Source organism: Bidens hawaiensis, unplaced genomic scaffold, assembly GCF_021521415.1.
Source record: "Bidens hawaiensis isolate Kalapana, Puna unplaced genomic scaffold, B.hawaiensis_p1.1 tig00051307_1, whole genome shotgun sequence".
In the NCBI taxonomy this organism is placed as follows: Eukaryota; Viridiplantae; Streptophyta; class Magnoliopsida; order Asterales; family Asteraceae; genus Bidens; species Bidens hawaiensis.
The window spans coordinates 20990-39661 of NW_027499187.1; the positions used below are offsets into that span (position 1 = coordinate 20990).

The following is an 18672-nucleotide window of genomic DNA, read 5'->3' on the forward strand; positions in this document are numbered from 1 at the left end:
GGAGCAGAAGAAAGATAAGCTTTTAAGGACGATAAAGCTTCCTCATGCTTACTGGTCCACTCTAACCTCTTGTTTTTCTTCAGGATATCGTAAAATTCTTTGCACTTTTCTGAGGATTTGGATATGAATCTGTTGAGCGCCGCTATCCTACCAGTTAGCCTTTGAACATCCTTGACTATTTCTGGGGATTTCAGATTCAGGATAGCTTGTATCTGCTCCGGGCTTGCCTCTAACCCCCTTTTGGTGACCATGAATCCCAAGAATTTGCCAGCCTTCACTCCGAAATGGCATTTCGAATGATTCAGCTTCATGTTGTATTTGTCGATGATATTGAATGCGGTCTTGAGATCTTGGAGGTGATCCTCAGATTTCTTGGACTTCACCACCATATCATCAATAAATACTTCCATCGTGTCCCCCAGTTGCTCTTTGAACATCATGTTAACTAACCTCTGATAGGTTGCACCTGCATTTCTAAGTCCAAAGGGCATAGCAATATAACAATAAATACCTGTGGGGGTCATGAAGGCGGTATCTTCCTGATCTGAGGGTTCCATCTGGATTTCCTGGAATCCTGAGGATGCGTCCATAAATGTCAGCATTTCGTGACCGGCTGTAGAGTCTACCATCGAATCAATGTGTGGTAGATGGAATGGGTCTTTAGGACAAGCCTTATTTAAGTCTGTAAAGTCTACACAAACTCTCCATTTGCCATTCTTTTTCTGTACAATCACCACATTTGCTAACCATAGGGGATATTGAACTTCCCTAATCATTTTTGCCTTCAAGAGTCTTTCTACTTCTTCTTGAATAATTATGTTTCCTTTCAGGTGCAAATTTTCTTCTTTTTTGATGGATTGGCCTGAAAGAATTATTAATTCCAAGTTTATGTGTTATAATATCTTTGGAAATATCTGTCATATCTTCATGTTTCCATGCAAATGTTAACATCCGTGATTTGAGGAAATCGAGCAATTTTGACTCAATATCCTCAGGAATGCTAGTTCCTATCAGCATTTTGACTTCAGGATCATCAGGATAAAGAGGTACTTCTTTAATTTCCTTTTCCCTGGCCTCCATTACGCCTCGTGCTGGATTCTGTAATTGCTACGCCTGCTGGGGTTTGGCAGTACACTTCATGGAAGAGGGTGTAGCAAATTTTTGCGTCCTGTTGGTCACTGATGATTTTGATAACTCCCCACGGACTTGGAAGTTTCACACATTGGTGATAAGTGGAGGGAACTGCTTTCATCTCGTGTATCCAGGGCCTTCCTAATATAATATTGCAACAAGATAAACAATCAATAACACAAAATTTTTGCATTTTATTTACCCCTTCGACATATATTGGGAGCTTAATCTCCCCAATAGTATTCTTAGTTTCTCCACTGAATCCAACCAATACTGAGGAACTGGGGACGATCTCATCCTCATGAATATTCATCTTTTTCAGCACGTCTAATTGAATAATGTTGACAGAGCTTCCGCCATCTATGAGGATCCTGCGCACATAATGGTTAGCTACATATAAAGTTATTACCAAACTATCATGGTGAGGATCCTGAACATCGACTCTGTCGCTTTCATCGAAGGATATAATCCTCTCTTGAGTGAGAACAGATGTCTTTGTTGGCCTGTCAGCCACTTCTAACTTTCTTTGGTCAGCATTTCTCTTTGCAGCAGAATAACAGGTTCCACAGATGTCGGATCCTCTGGATATGAACATGATTGTTCTTGCATATGTTGGTGGAGGAGTCGGCTTTTCAGGAATTTTCTCGGGATCTTTCTCTCTTCCCTTCTTCTTGCCAAGTAGTTCTTTCAAGTGGCCCTTGCTGAGAAGATAGCTGATTTCTCTTCTGAGTGCAATGCAATCATCAGTCAAGTGCCCAAAGTCTTCGTGGAAGGCACACCATTTTGATTTGTCTTTCCAGGCTCCAAGTCTCTCCACTTTCCTTGGCCACCTGGCTTTCTCACCTAAATCCTGCATGGCACACATTAATCCACCAATATCAACAAAAAAACAATATTCAGAAATCTTAGGATAATCTTCATCATTTTCCTCATCTACTGCATTAATCCTGGGTTATTAGGCTTGTAGTAAGGTTTTGCTTGATATGATTTTCCCGGGGATTCGGATTTCCTGTTCGTCTGATCATACTTCGGGATATCGACCTTAGTTTTTCTTGTCGTCTTCTAGCTTGATAAACCTCAGAGCTCTGCTTCTTGCTTCGTCTAATGACCTGCATGGAGTCATAACGAGATCATCATAGAAAGAGGAGCCTTTTTCTAACCCCAACTTGAGAGCTTCCACTTGCTGAAGCTGGGTTTAGATTCGGGATTTCCAGCGACTCCTTACTAAACCTGGTAATAAAATCTCTCAAGGATTCCCCAGGATTCTGGGTAACCCTATAAAGATCACCTGTCATTTTCTCAAAAGTTCTACTGCAAAAAAAACTGGTTATTAAACATGTTAACTAAATGAGAAAAAGAATTGATAGTGTTAGGAGGAATACTCAGTAGCCATTTCATGGTTGCTCCGGTCAAGGTAGACCCAAACCCTTTGCAAAGACATGCCTCTTTGATTTTCATAGGGATTGGATTGATCTCCATACGTTCTCTATATTGTGCGACGTGTCCCCTCATGATCCGTTGAGCCATCATATAGTTTCATATTTGGGGTTTGAAAACCATTTTGGGATCTGTACGTCGCTAATTGATGGCACAAACCGGGATATCCTGTGACTATCAGTGGGAACTTCAGCTATTGGACGGATTACGCCGGGGAAATTCGATATCATGTCCTTAAGTTTTTCTAATTCTCGGGCTAAACTCTAACTTATGCCTGCATCCTGCAAAAAACCTTGATTAGCATTAAAAGGACACGTATTGAAAGAGTTACCCTGATTGACATTCTGAGGAACTGTCTGGGCGTTGTAGCTCGTATTCCCAAATATAGTATTTCCAGGGTTGGTAAACGGAGCAGTTGGAGCGCTAGTCTGCATTGGTATAAAGTCTCCCTGGTGCACATCAGAGGATTCTGAGGGCTGCTGAGCTTGAGCTAATCTTGAAGATACCGCCTGCTGATAAGGACCAGCCTGATGGAACAATCCTGAGGATTCGGACTGTTGAAACAATCCTGAGGATCCAGACTGTTGGAACAATCCTGAGGATCCAGACTGTTGGAACAATCCTGAGGATTCAGACTGTTGGAACAATCCGGAGGGTCCCCCCGGCTGTGACAATCCTGAGAATCCTGCATGTTGAAAAGGCCCGGCAGATGATGCATACGGGTATCCTTGAGATCCAGATAAGTGCAATCCCGCAGACCCCAAATGCTGGAAAGATGGGGGTCCAGATTTGTACGCCGTGGTCGGCTCTGCATGCACCAATCCTGAGGATCCTGGAGGAGTGAAATCTAGAGATCTCGGGATTAGTGGTGTGAATTCTTCCGCCGGCTTCTTGGCTTTCTTGAAATCTTCCAATTCCCTCACGAGCATCTGGTTGGTCTTGTTCTGGCGTTCCATCTGTTCTTGTAGCCGTCTGTACAGAGACAGAAGGTCGTTGTTGGACACCATGACGGAATCCTGGGGAGATGGCCTCGAACCTGAGAACACAGGAGTAGCAGGTTTCTTCTGAGCATTGTCAGGCTTCTTTGGGATACCACCAGCAAGAGGGAGAGGCATAGGCGGCCTCGCTGAGAATTCTGAGGCTGCGGCAGAAGAGGAAACAATCTTGGGTTGGGAAGACATGTTGTGGATATTAAGAGTAGAGTTTAGTTTGAGAGTGAAAAATGATCAAAGCACCGTTTACCTCACGGTGGGCGCCAAATTATTTCGGTCAAAATTGGCAAAGCAACTTTTGATCAAATTAGTGCGTGAGGTGAAGTGTTTGTTGATAATAAGATCGAACACAAAGATATGATTACGAGGGAAAAAACCCTTGATTATGATAATCTTCGTTTCGGTCAAGAGTTTATGACGTAATCTTTAGTCGAATCACTTCGGTTAAAGATTATGAACCTAACGTTTGGTCGGATTAACGCTTGATTATTATGATCTCCGGCACAAAAAACCCCCGGACGGTGAAAACTATCACCGTCAATATTATTAATAATAAAACCGGTGATTACAAATATTGGAGCTGATAAGTGATCGTGAGCTAAGTGATACAATGAATAATAGTAGCTAAACAAGTGAGTTGTGTGTGGCCTAATGATGTTATCAGCTCAATATATATAATAAAAGATTACAACTGATATCTCGATTATTCAAAAAACCCTAGACTATTTCTTCAACAAGCCGTTGCTGCCCACGTTATTTGTTGACGAAGTTCAAGTATCATTCCGTTGCAATCCACGTTCTTATAAACATATTTATCACGTGCTCTTATCTGCAAAACAATCAGATAATATAGGACAATTGAATTAGTCAACGTACCTTCCTCAGAATAACGGCTTAAGTCAACATCCTTAAGTCAAGCTCAATTCCGAGGATAAAAAATCTACACCCAACATGAGTGAATAGTTTTTATATTTTAGAAAATGCAGTGATTTTTTTGTATATTTGAAAAGCTATTTTTCACCCCATATAAATTTTTAATATATTTTAAAAGTGGTTGTGAGTGAAGTAAAGAAAAATGGTAATGATAAATGTATAAAAAGTTTATTTAATTAAAAATGAGAGAAAAATGTATGTGTTTTAGTGTAATTTTGAATTTACGGATAATGAATAGGATGGGAATACACTCACAACTTAGGTTCAGTGCTGGGGGCTTCAACGATTTTTTACATGTCCCTTTTCTGGGTTCCATGTGGGAGTTTTGAATCTTTTGGAACAACTCAGTCTAGGTTTTTTTTTCTTTTTCATTTTTTTTGGTGGGGGAGGGGGGTATGGTGGAAAAAACAATGCATTGGGTGTCTTGGAATTTGGTTTTAGCTTCTAAGGAGAAAGGCGGTTTAGGAATTGGTTCTTTGGATGGGTTCAATAAAGCTCTTTTACGAAAATGAAGATGGAGATTTGTGAACAAGCCATATGCTCTATGGGTAAGGATTATTTCATCTTTCTACGACACGAAGGCAGGTTTCTATTCTCATTTTAAAGGAAATAGTGTGTGGAAGAATATGTTGAAAGCGTATAGTAAATTAAATGAGTCAGTTATTGTACCGTTAAATTCGATCAGTAAGCAAATTGGTTGTGGAAACGAAACTATTCCTTGGAATCACACTTTGTGTAAAATATATGTCTAGCCGAAAAATTTCCAAGGTTATATGCTTTGAAGGTGGTTAAAGATCAAAGGGTGGCGGGTAATTTGTGGGCGTGGCGCCAGGAACCGTGAGGGGGAGTTAACATGACTCAATTTCTAGAGTTACAAAGATAGATTGAAGGTGTTTCTTTTTCAAGTGATAAAGACAAGTGGGTTTGGTGATGCATGGAATGTCAGAATATTCGGTAAGGGGTCGAGAAATAATTGATGAATTAATTCTCCCAAGTGGCATAAGAAAAACTATTTGGTTCTCGTCTTTACCGCGAAAAATAAACATTTGTGGTTGGAGAGTGATAGGTAATCGTTTACCAACGAGGATGAATTTGGATGCTAAGGTTGTTGATGTGCCTTCTTCTATATGCCTCTTATGCATGGATGGGTCAGAAAAGAACCTTCATTTGTTTGTTGAATGTAACTCGATGAAAAAGATTCGGGATTTGATTGACGGTTGGTTAAATCTGAATCTTTCGGTCTTGTGATTCCCCCGGATCTTATGGCGTGGCTAGAAAATTTGGTGTTAAGTCTAACTAAAAAAGAGATTGTGGGAGCTATATTGTTTGTGACGTGGTGGATTATATAGAAACTTTAGAACGACATGGTGTTCTTGAAGAATCGTATTAACAAAGAATTGCTTTTTGACAAAATTGTTTACTTTTCTTTTTATTGGTACTTGAGTAGGAAAATTTTTTTATCTTGAACCGAGTGATTGAAAACCCTTCTTTTATCATCTAACTTTTTTTATTTTCGCACGTCTAGCTTCTTGCTAGTTGGTGCTTTCTAATATATTAATGTCGTTAAAAATATAAAATAAATAAATATAGTTATTCTAATCATAGTTTTTTACTTCATTAGCGAAACAACCATATTCATTTACTTAAGCCATAATGGTCTTTTTTTTCAATTAATATGCATACATAGTTCTTCTCGATTTTCCAAATGAGTATTTATTTGATATTTTTTTTGAACGGCCAATCAAAGCGAAAATTTTATAAACAAAACGAAATGTTACAAGCAAGGTACGAGTAACGACCACAAAGAACGTCTCCACCGGAAATACAAACAACACTTAACCCACCACCCATTACAACGTAAAATTAAAACTTCTCTATTTCTCCCAAGTTAGGCCCGCATTTTTTCCCCGATTCTTTTCCCACAAGAAGCTTAACGCTTTAATCTCACCGACCACACTCCCAATGTTAATTGGTTTCCCCTCATGCACTAGCGCATTCCTTGCCCGCCAGAGACACCAAACCGTTGTCAAACACACCGCGTTTATTTGATATTAAATTCTAAAACTAAAATTAAAGTTACGTAAGTTACTGAATATTCGTTACAAATTTAAATTTAATGGTAAAAAGCCCAATATTTAACATAAGTCAACACGATTTAAAAAAAAACAAAAAAAGAAAAAGAAAAGGTGCGCACGTAATGATCAAATATTTTAAAAAATTGTTTTTTACTTTTTCTATTAAAGTACCATTCGTTTCAAAAACAAACTTCTATTGAATAAAAGAAAAATACACATGTAATTAGAGTTTAGCAAATTTTACCTATTATCAATACCTATCGAACATCCGATCGGTTTTTACACGAGTCAGTTTCGGGACTTTGCAATATTCTTGCACTAACGGTACTGAGTTGTCAAAATTGATACAATATTCAGTTTGTTTTATTTATTTCCGGTCTTCATATTCTGGATAAACAACAAAAATAACTTTGGAAACACGGTTGTACTCAAAGTAAAGTATTTGCTCCAATCCTTTTAAAGTATTTACTTTGAAAGTTGGTTATATTTTGTGTTGTGAACTAAAAATAAACATTTTAACGGAGTGCCAAACTGATACTGAATAACATGTTCCTAGTTAAAATTAAATTTGTATGGAATACCCATTAAAAATGTCGAGAAGTATCATATATGCGTATTAATAAGAAAAAAAATTAAATATTTAATGTAATATTTAGTTTTCATGCTTTGATTTACGATATATGGTTATCTTAAATAGGTTTTAATTTATTTATTAAGATATATATATATATATATATATATATATATATATATAGGTAAAGGATGGAATACAGAAATCCCTTATCGTACATTACGTACGCGAGTATCTTCACCATCGATTTTCAAAAAACACGCGACCATTCTGATCCTCTGCTCCACTGCTCCATCGATTCCGTATGCCTTCACCGTCACCGTCCAATGATTGCATCTACCGTCGACGGTACCGTCGTGAACACCATCTTCCTCGTCATGGCTTTTTCACAGGTCAGTTGATAAAATTGACCAAATAAAATTGAAATTGTTGAACTAATTGATCAATTAAACTTTGAAATTGGTCCAATTAATCATCAATTTGAAGTTTCAATTAATCAATTTTGAGTAAACCCAGTTGCAGACGTTCCATTTTTTGTTCATATGATCGAATCAATGACCAATTAACGGTCGATTGACGATTGTTTGATGATTATGAGATTATATGAAGTGATTTCAATGTTCAATTTCATGTTTACAGGTGTTTAATTTTTTTTTTTTGTTAGTTTTAGAAGTTCTGAACACCCAGAACTTCATAGAACTTCTAAACTTTATCAGTTTTGAACACCCAGAACTTCTAAATTTTACCAGTTTGAACACCAGAACTTCTTAGAACTTCTAAACTTTATCAGAACTTCAATACTATTTTGAACACCCAGATCTTCTTTGAATGTATTAGAACGTTTAAAGATGTTCTTTTTGGGTCAGAACATTTAAAGGTATTCCGTTTTGTTTCAGAACGATTAAACATAATATTTGTACTGAACTTATAAACAACATTATTTAAAAACGTATAAATTTTTTGTACTGAACTTTTAAAGTTTAATTGATTATGTTCTAAACGTTTAAACAGATCGTATAAACTTAATGTTAATACGTTCAATGTCAAAACCCAGAACTCAAAACTCAAAATTGATCGACGAAAGCTTCAAGTTGATGATTAATTGGATCAATTTCAAGGTTAATTGATCAATTAGGCTCATCAACAATTTCAATTTCAATTGGAATTGCTTAACTGTGACCAACGATCGATGGTGGTGACGGACGATGGTGGTGCTCATGACAGTAGACGACGGTCGCGATGGTGGACTTTGATGGGTATGCGTTAAGTATTTTTAGGTTAATTACAATTATGCCACTAAGCAGTTTTAATTTCAATAGAATCGGTGGTGCAGGAAGTCGCGCATGTAATGTACGATAAGCGGTAATTGTACGTTAACTCACCCCTATATATATATATATATATATCCTTTGAGATTAAGAGTAAGAAAAAATAACTTTTTTAAAAACAGTCATTTTGGTAAATAAGTTTTCTTACATCATTTTGACAAGAAAAGGAAACAAGAAAAAAAAATATTAATATGAAAAGTAATAAAAACAATTTCAAAATGGTAATATCTATAGAATGATTAGGGTGAAGTAATAGTAATATAGTAATATATATATCTACTATATAATAAACAGAGCGTGTCATTCATTAAACAGCCTACCCTATTATTTTGACATCCTGTTTTCTAAACACGTGGCATATCTCTCCGTTAAGCATTTGCCGGTTACGTCGGTTTTTCAAAGGAGAAGTTGTGTACAGTTACCATATGGTTTTTCTGTGATTCCAACCTCCATCCACTTCTCCTATCCAAACTGACCATTCATTCCTCTGCCAAATTGAATTACATCAACGTGATTCAAAATCAAAATTTCAGGTTACGAGGTTCGCATTAAAAATCGAAATTGCAGACCTGATACATTTGTAAAATCCGACCACATAGTCTTGGCACAGGAAAACCTAATCCCTAAATTCGAGAATTGGCGTTCAGGTTTCCATCAGGTTTGTCTGTATCTTTAATTTCATTCTTGCATTTTCTGATTTATGATCTTTTGGTGTTAGGGTTCCTAAAAATCCCCAATATTGAATAAATATTTTTATGTCTAATTCAGTCGATTGATCAATCAATTTATATTAAAATTTTGGAATCTGCGGTTTCAATTGTTATTGGATTTGGTAAATATATTTTTGGAACAGCTAAATTATTTTTAATGTTTAAATACTTTTAATGATGATCTTGTAAGTTAGCTCATTGAGTCATGCCATGGTAATGTGATTCATGGAGGGCTGCTGATGTAATTCCTCGGAAGATGGGGAGAAAGATGTGGCAAGTAGTCTTAGTGGTGACACCGTCATGGCTGGAACAGTTACTACTGCCTTTTTATTGGTTCATCAACATTCACTTTCGGTAGGGTGACTTTATAGTTCGTTCTTTTCCAGTTACTAAGGTGTATTTTGTTTTAATGGGAACTTGGTTGCATGTGCATCCTATTCAGGGCTGAGATGGATAATGTGGTTCATTGCTTTGGCGGTTTCAGCTCATGTATGTGATCTGATCTATTAAGTTATTTACGTTAACAATTTTATTCCATTTATTTGGAAACAGGTCAATTTGGGTTGCACCTGATTGGTGACGGTCAAATGGGTAAATACATAATTAGCTATAGAAATGAAATGAGTCGAACCAGTAAACAGTCAACAAACATGTTTTAAGTGTTTACAATGTTCTAAATAGTTTACAAAACAAATTTATTTTATTATTTTAAGAATTTATTAATGTTATATTCAATAAGTTCATAATTACAAAATTTTATAGAAACGACCAATATTGACAGGTTGGCCCAACCTAAGGCTATTCATGAGCCAAACCGAACTGAGCTTGGGTAAGCTCAAGCTTTAAACATGCAAGCTTGGTTTGGCCCTGCTCAAATGTGACAATTACTAATATACTGAATGGTTAGTGAAGTTTCTCTTTAATTCTTTTTTCAGAAATATGGATTTTAGTTTGTATGATATTACTACATTTTCACTTATTTGCAGGAACTGGCTCTTTGCAAAATATTGCCAAACGGATTCAAAGTAGCTACCATTTTGGATTTCAGTTTGTTGTTTTCATATGGGATTTGACTTTTGCTGGTCTTTATAGATTTGTTTTATAGAACCGCTGGTCTTTGTAGATGCTTATAAGGAGCCGAAGAATTTCTTCTAGACCTAAGTTTTGCTTGGTTTAGTTTTTTTCCGTTTTTCTTTTGCTCAGTGGATCTTCGTATTGTTCAATTTATTCAGTCTCATCAAGTTTATTCTCAAGATTATTCTTCGATCTCATCAGTTTATTTGTTTTATGGTTTCTTTTCTTGATTTAGGAACAATAATTGTTTATGAATCTTTTTTGTTTGGTTAAATTTATTGTTTATGTTTTTTTTTTAAATTTATGATAGTTTGTTGATTTATTTTGGATCATTGGAGGTCATGATTAACTTTGTTGCAGAGGCCTATGTTTGAAAGTAATTGAAGCTTGACATAAAGACAAATACAAGAATTTTAGAAAAATATGTACTTTTGAATGGATTTTTAAGGGAAAAATGACTTCCTTCGACATATTTGGATCCTAGCTCTGAGGCGGTTCGCTTTTTGGAACGGGTGCAGAAGGTGGTTCACAGTGACTCGTAGAGCCCGAGGAACCAAGGATTCATATTTAGTAGAATAGGCTTTGCGATCCAAAAGAGGGATAGCGACGCAACTTGTTGCTCGCTTACCCATTATCTTGATGTAGTTTGGTTTGTGTTAAATATTAATAAAAATACTAAAATTTGTATTTTACTTGATAAAATGGCTTGTCTTTTTAGAGGACAAAATTGTTACTTTTTTTTTTAGATATTGGGTAATTGATATAAAATATTCTTAAATATTATATATTTAATAATAATTTTATGAAATTTTGTGCCTTTTGAAAGAAAGAACATAGTATGTTACTCCAATAGATTGGTTTTATCATGCAAAAGTGAGTAATGTCAATATTTGATGTACATTACTTTTGTCATAAGTCAATGTCATACATGAACGCACAATTTCGGTTTTCAAATCATAAAAATACGTGCATACATCATTAAGGCGAGGCTTATGCTTTTGTTTTATAACATTTTGGCCTCATGAAATGCAATTAACTACCATAGAGGAACCCAAGAAATGCTATTATTACTATCCATTATTTGGTTTGGGGGAGAACGTTAGCTCTGGTTTTCTTTGAACATATAGTGAAATACTTTTCAAACATGAGAAAACATTTAGGCTCTGGGGTTAGCGGATAAGCCATTTCTATGAAATATATGATGAGCAAAAAGAAAAGCCTAATACTGTTAGTTTTGCATCTTTGTTCCCATTTATTACCTTTTCTTAATTTTAGTAGTATGAATTGAAATTTGTAATATTAAATTTTTTTTTGTTTTTGTTTTATAACAATCTCGTGTGATACGAGGGTTCTAACCTACTGGAGTTATAAGTGGCTATTATTTTTAGTTCTTAAAATGATTGCTCGGAAGTGTGTCTACTCAAGTGAAATTAGTTTTTAGGTATTGAATGAGTGTTGAGGAGTAGATAAGACTTGAATGTCAATTGAAGTAAAATTAATATATAATTGTAAATGAAACATTGTTAAATATAATTTGTATTTATTTATTATAAATTGTTTTTAATTTAAGATGTTCGGTATCCAGGCCTGTGTAGTACACGGGTTTATAACCTAGTTGTATAATAATTAAAATTTTATAGAGTTAATGTTGTAAACTAGGGCATCAACTGTCGAAACACAAAAGCAACACGTGTTAATGATTTGTAATCTAAAGATCGTGAAAAGATAGAGGTGTGTCTTAATTGTAATCTACATTGATATTGGTTAAGCTTGTCAATATCAGTTTTGATACCTAAAATGTGGTACTTCTCATGAAATATTGTTTTGTGTACCTAATGTTTGTCTAATTATTATATACCTTCAAATCAATATAGAAGACCAAATCCCTACTCGAGTTTACTAGTGCAAGTTACAAAGTTTGTTTTGTGGGTATAACGGTTCCTGTTACAAAGTTTGTGTTGTCAGTATAACGTTTCATGTTACAAAGTTTGCTTTGTTAGTAATGACTTTTTTACATGATTCGCCATACCTCGTGATGGTGACCACGTGTGACATTGGTGAAGTTGAATGAAAGAAACTTAGTTCGCAACAAAATCATGGGCGGCTCTAGTTTCCAATAGAAAAATATTCATGAAAGATGTTATGAGTTAGATGGCGATTCTTGTTTTCAACCGAAAAATATTCATGAAGGATGTTACGAGTAAGATCTTTTGATAACAATATGTGATACAATCAATATAAATAAAAAATCATTAACTATTAGGTACCATTAAACATAAGTGTATTATGTATAGCATGGTTAATATAACCAATTACTCTATCTACAAAACAAAATAAATGCATTGATATTTCACTGGAACAAAATATATATATATATATATATATATATATATATATATATATATATATATATATATATATATGTCAAGTTTTACTATTGAACAAACTCATTGCATGTTTAGGTTAACATCGAGTATATGCAATGTGGTTTTAATTCGATACAATATCGATGATTTAACGTTTCATCATAGCACATGGGTAAATCATTCACTTTCTTTCTTTAGAACAACATTAACATTAATCATATGTAACACCCCTTAATCTCTTTCCAAATGGAAGCTAATCATAGTGGATTAAGATTCAAATAACATATCTGATTATGGGGGCCAAAATGTATGCTAACAATTTCATTATATCGTGTGCATAAATATCTTAGTTTTTGACATAACTAAAGGGGCATTATCTATTAAAATTAGGCAGATGTTTATCAAGTGTTGTTTTGGACTCCTGTGGGTCTGTTATATTGTTCATGGATAGTTGCCATTTGCTAATCACGCTAGAATAGGTTGCTATAGCGGGTTTGTTAAATCGAACATTTTAGGTATTACGTCCTTTTAAACTAACTAAACAAAGTTTATAAATATTACAACTTTTATAATTGTTTGAGATGTAGGTAGAATAAGCAAAAAGACATTTCATGGCTTAAAACTTTGAACAAATGGAACAACCATCTTCCGAATAGGAAAAACACATTAAACATGTTTTATTCATTGACACACCAACCTTACTAGTTATTTTTAAATCAAAACCTAATTGGTTTGGTAAAAAGGCTCTTTCCCAGATGTTTTAAACTAGTTTTCTAGTTTGGAAAGAGAAGTCGAGTGTATTTTGTAGTATATGCAACATATTAATTTGATAAGCAAAATACTTTACATGGTAAAATTTGATATTGACATCCCTCCACAATCAATCAAGTGACTTATTTTTCTTTTCTTTTTTTTTTTCTGGGCTCTGGGCTTTTGTTTAAATGGGTTAGGCCTTTTAACATGATTTTTATATGTATGTAATACATTATAGCTAGTGCAAGTTTATTAACTCTTCCACACGAAATTCCTTAGCTCAGTTGACAAAAGTTAGCTTGAGCTAAGGGTGAGGCAAAACAGATGTATTAGGGTCCGAATCATGAATGTGAGAAAAGTTTGTGGAAATTTCCTTGGAGCAGTTCGATCTCAACAGGTGTATGCCACTAATAAGATCATCCATAGTGAGCGTGGTCTTTGGGCGATGGCCGGCGAGAACAAACCCCCTCCCCCCCAGATTTTAGGGGCGATAGGGGGGGGGGGGGGTAATTGTCGTCGCTTCCCTTCTGATTTTTATTATTATAATAATTGATTGTGTGTGTGTATATATAGGGCTACAACATCATTACACCCCAAAAACAAAAACCCATAATTTGCTGACTGGGCGCCACATGGCTCAAAACGCCCCATTTTGTAGCCCCTCCATTACACATAGCCTAAATGAGAACGTCACTTTTTGAGGATTCAAACTCATGTAAGATGGGTTGTAACTTGTAAGCCTTTCAGAATCACCAGCAACCATTTGCAATAAACTAAAGCTATTCAAAAAAAAATGTAAGAGCGGTTTACTGCATCTATCCACGATTAGAGGTGCACAAAAAACCCGGATCCGGAACCGGACCAGAATACCTGGTTCTAACCCGACCCGAACCCGATGCATAGTGTATAGTTTTTAGAGGCAATACCCGGACCCGAACCTGACCCAATTTTACCAATACCCGATTTTCCAATACCCGGTCATACCCGAACCCGGTTCCATACCCAAATCCGGGTATTTGAAAAACCCGATTTGTGCACTCAATCCACGATCGCGTGACTTTCTTGACTTTTTTTTTATTCTTATGGGCTCTGGGCTTTTGTTGGATGGACTAACATTTTTTAACCTGAATTTGACCCTAAAGATCTAAATGCCACCTAAACCTCAAGGCTCATGCACACTTTTTGAGTTCTTTTTATACCTGATAACATAATATTAACCCTAATTAAGGACGGCTAAACCGATAGACCTCAAATTGGGCCAAAAAGCTTTGGAGTGAAATAAATCCAGTGTTGCAAAAATCCCTACTAGTCACCGATTAATCCCCGATTAATCGCTAGTCCCCACTTCACTGATTAATTTTGGGCTGGTCGGCCAATTAATCGGTTAACGATCAAATCCGGCCAAAATCGACGATTTCGGCGAGATACCGACCATAATCAGTGGTTTCCGGCGAGATTAAGACCCAAATCAACTATTTTCGGCGATATTACAGCAAAAACTAGTGGTTTCCAGCGAAATTCTAGCCAATTTCCGGCCAAAATATGTTTGTATATGTATAAAAATGAAAATTACATATAAAATGTGTATTTGTATGTATAAAACTGAAAATATACATTAAAGTCCGATCCGATTATCCCGATTAATCTCGACTAATCCCGATTAATCGCTAGTCCCCACCCCACCGCCCGACCACCGACTAACGATTTTTGCAACACTGAATAAATCTATAAATTTTGGCCCTGACTTCACTAGGCCTCAAATTCTATAACATATTGGCTTTGGGGTTTTTAGCACGATGGGGCGTGATCTATAATTATTAATTATGCATACACAGATGATATAGTAATAACAAGATGGAAAGTAAAGTGATTATTCTTAAGAAAAAGGTTACGATTTTATTATCTGTCATTTTGCCCAAAAAGCCACAGATGATATAGTAATAACAAGATGGAAAGTAAAGTGATTGTTCTTAAGAAAAAGGTTACGATTTTATTATCTGTCATTTTGCCCAAAAAGCCACAGATGATATAGTAATAACAAGATGGAAAGTAAAGTGATTGTTCTTAAGAAAAAGGTTACGATTTTATTATCTGTCATTTTGCCCAAAAGCCACAGATGATATAGTAATAACAAGATGGAAAGTAAAGTGATTGTTCTTAAGAAAAAGGTTACGATTTTATTATCTGTCATTTTGCCAAAAAAGCCACAGATGATATAGTAATAACAAGATGGAAAGTAAAGTGATTGTTCTTAAGAAAAAGGTTACGATTTTATTATCTGTCATTTTGCCCAAAAAGCCACAGATGATATAGTAATAACAAGATGGAAAGTAAAGTGATTGTTCTTAAGAAAAAGGTTACGATTTTATTATCTGTCATTTTGCCCAAAAAGCCACAGATGATATAGTAATAACAAGATGGAAAGTAAAGTGATTGTTCTTAAGAAAAAGGTTACGATTTTATTATCTGTCATTTTGCCCAAAAAGCCACAGATGATATAGTAATAACAAGATGGAAAGTAAAGTGATTGTTCTTAAGAAAAAGGTTACGATTTTATTATCTGTCATTTTGCCCAAAAAGCCACAGATGATATAGTAATAACAAGATGGAAAGTAAAGTGATTATTCTTAAGAAAAAGGTTACTATTTTATTATCTGTCATTTTGCCCAAAAAGCCACAGATGATATAGTAATAACAAGATGAAAAGTAAAGTGATTATTCTTAAGAAAAAGGTTACGATTTTATTATCTGTCATTTTGCCCAAAAAGCCACAGATGATATAGTAATAACAAGATGGAAAGTAAAGTGATTATTCTTAAGAAAAAGGTTACGATTTTATTATCTGTCATTTTGCCCAAAAAGCCACAGATGATATAGTAATAACAAGATGGAAAGTAAAGTGATTATTCTTAAGAAAAAGGTTACGATTTTATTATCTGTCATTTTGCCCAAAAAGCCACAGATGATATAGTAATAACAAGATGGAAAGTAAAGTGATTATTCTTAAGAAAAAGGTTACGATTTTATTATCTGTCATTTTGCCCAAAAAGCTTGAGTTGGTCCTGTCAATCGAAGTTAGGATTTCAAACAATTATCTGGCATTTTCTTTTTCTTCATATCAATCAGTTTTTACTAGACACAGGAGGCAAAAAGATTCCAAGTAAGAAAGGCTTAGGCAGAAGATTAGTGTTTTGTCTGGTTCATGGATTCTAAATAAATTGTAGTCTAACACCACCACAACCTCTCGGTTATAACCACTCCCATTCTACAAGATGCAACCCTCAACCCCAGCTTACTGAATGCCACCACCATGGACACTAGCGGTTGATGTTGCAACCGATGGTGAAAGCAGTGACGGGGTCACGGTGGTGGTGGCAGTGACAGCAAGGCTGTGTCGACAGCAGGGTTGCGGTGGCAATAACAACATAGTAGCAATCAACCTCATCACAAATTTCAAAAAATAATATTGTTCAATTTGTTCAGGTATACCATAACTGTATAAGGTTGATCAACAAAAGTCAACAATATCGTCCGGGATGCTAGACACCATCCCCAAAAGTTGTACATGAATAATAATTTACGCGATAGTATGTATGAAATATAACAAAAACATAGGCCAAGTCCATCTACCAAAAAAGACAACACTGTGAGCAAAATCGGTTTGATCATTTTGTAACTTTAAACCCCTACAACAAAAAAGAAAAACACGTCAAACATAATCCACAAGTTTGTACTTTATCATCAAACTAAAGTTATAAATACTTCAATATAATAATGTACAAACCTTCACCCTCTTAAGTAAAGCCTTAGCATTCTCATCATTCTTGAAATGATCACGAACAGGCTGCATTTTATATTTAAATTTTTAAGTTATGAAGATGGAATAATATCATTAACATTCAAAGAAAGTAATAAAATTCCAGCATCAAACCTGCAATATCTTGTTTAAGGCCTTTGATAGAGCGGGTTTCAGATCAGCAGGATGTAGATCACTTTTTTCATAATCAGAAACCAGCTCTTCAAAACTTGTGTAGGTCCTGTTTTCAAATATGACTAAGTATAAAAACATAGGTTAATTAAAAACGACAACAATACAAATCAAACTCACTTTTCTCCTCCGTTTTCGGCTTTTCTTTCGACGTTGAACTCATTAAACCACGGGAACATGATGTATTTTAAGTACTCAAGACACGGGTTCCCATCAACGACATTTGGTGGACAGTATGCTTTTTTGATCTTCAAATTAACATCAGCCTGGGAAATTCATCATGCACCAAAAATTAATATTATACAACCAAAATGCAATATATAGTCCAAATTATAGTATTATACCTCCTCATCTTCCATAAAGACGGCAGAAGATAGATCAGACTTTGACATTTTCTCTTGCCCTTGCAATAATCCAGGAAGCATGTCTGCCAAATCAAAAAACATAAATAAATAATAATAATAACACTGACAATATATTATGCATAGGCAATATATATAGAGGCAATAAAGCTCTTACGATGTGACAATATTATAGGTTTGTTTTTCCTCTTGATGTCATCACAGTACTCCCTAGCAAGTACATTCACTTTCCTTTGATCCATGCCTAATTGACAGATGTCCGCCTGTTTCAATACAAAAACTAGGATTATTAATTATTTAAAAGAAAACTAAAGCATATTCACAAATCACACTTGAGAAAAAAATAAACAGAGACCTTAAGAAAAAAAACATCTGCACATTGCATGCAAGGGTAAAAAATCTGGGCGGCTGTCAACTCATCCTGATCATTTCGACCCATAATTTGACAACACCTACAAATTATAAATAATACCAAGATACGAAAGCTTTTAGTTAACATTAATAATGAATGATTGTAAATAGAATTGTAACATTTTACCTTGTTATCCTAGGAAGCTTGTTTCTTCTAGCAATGTCCATCACCAGAGCCAGTATTCATGTGCCCGACTATTAATTTCCTCAGAAGACCATATAAATTCCACTTGACCATTATCAAGATTCATCCCAGCGGCTTTCCATATCTCAATAAGGTAATGCCCGACAACTTGAATTTTTTTAATTCTCCACCCATTTTGTTGTTCAATTGTGCAAACCAATCAGCTATCCAAATCTTGACTTTGCAGCCAGCGGATGCCAATTTATTGACATTTATAGTTTTCATAGCACCCTGCTCGGCATAAAAAAGGCAGATTCAATAATAACACAATCATCATTAAACAAAAATGTCATGCAAATGTACCTGTGCGATATGCATTCTGCCAGATGGCTCGAACCCGTCATAGCAAATTGGTTG

General features: G+C 35.2%; 1 pseudogene across 1 annotated transcript; it reads right to left on the reverse strand.

The window, feature by feature from the left end:
- Positions 1–16795: 16795 nt before the first annotated feature.
- On the reverse strand, positions 16796–18666 carry LOC143598955 (tyrosine--tRNA ligase 1, cytoplasmic-like; annotated as a pseudogene). The gene is made up of 9 exons (XR_013147217.1): positions 18619–18666; positions 18259–18546; positions 18076–18172; positions 17878–17983; positions 17703–17785; positions 17479–17624; positions 17302–17407; positions 17155–17214; positions 16796–17056 (listed from the first exon to the last, which is right to left on the reverse strand). The product of XR_013147217.1 is annotated as a tyrosine--tRNA ligase 1, cytoplasmic-like (transcript).
- Between the last annotated feature and the right edge of the window lie 6 nt (positions 18667–18672).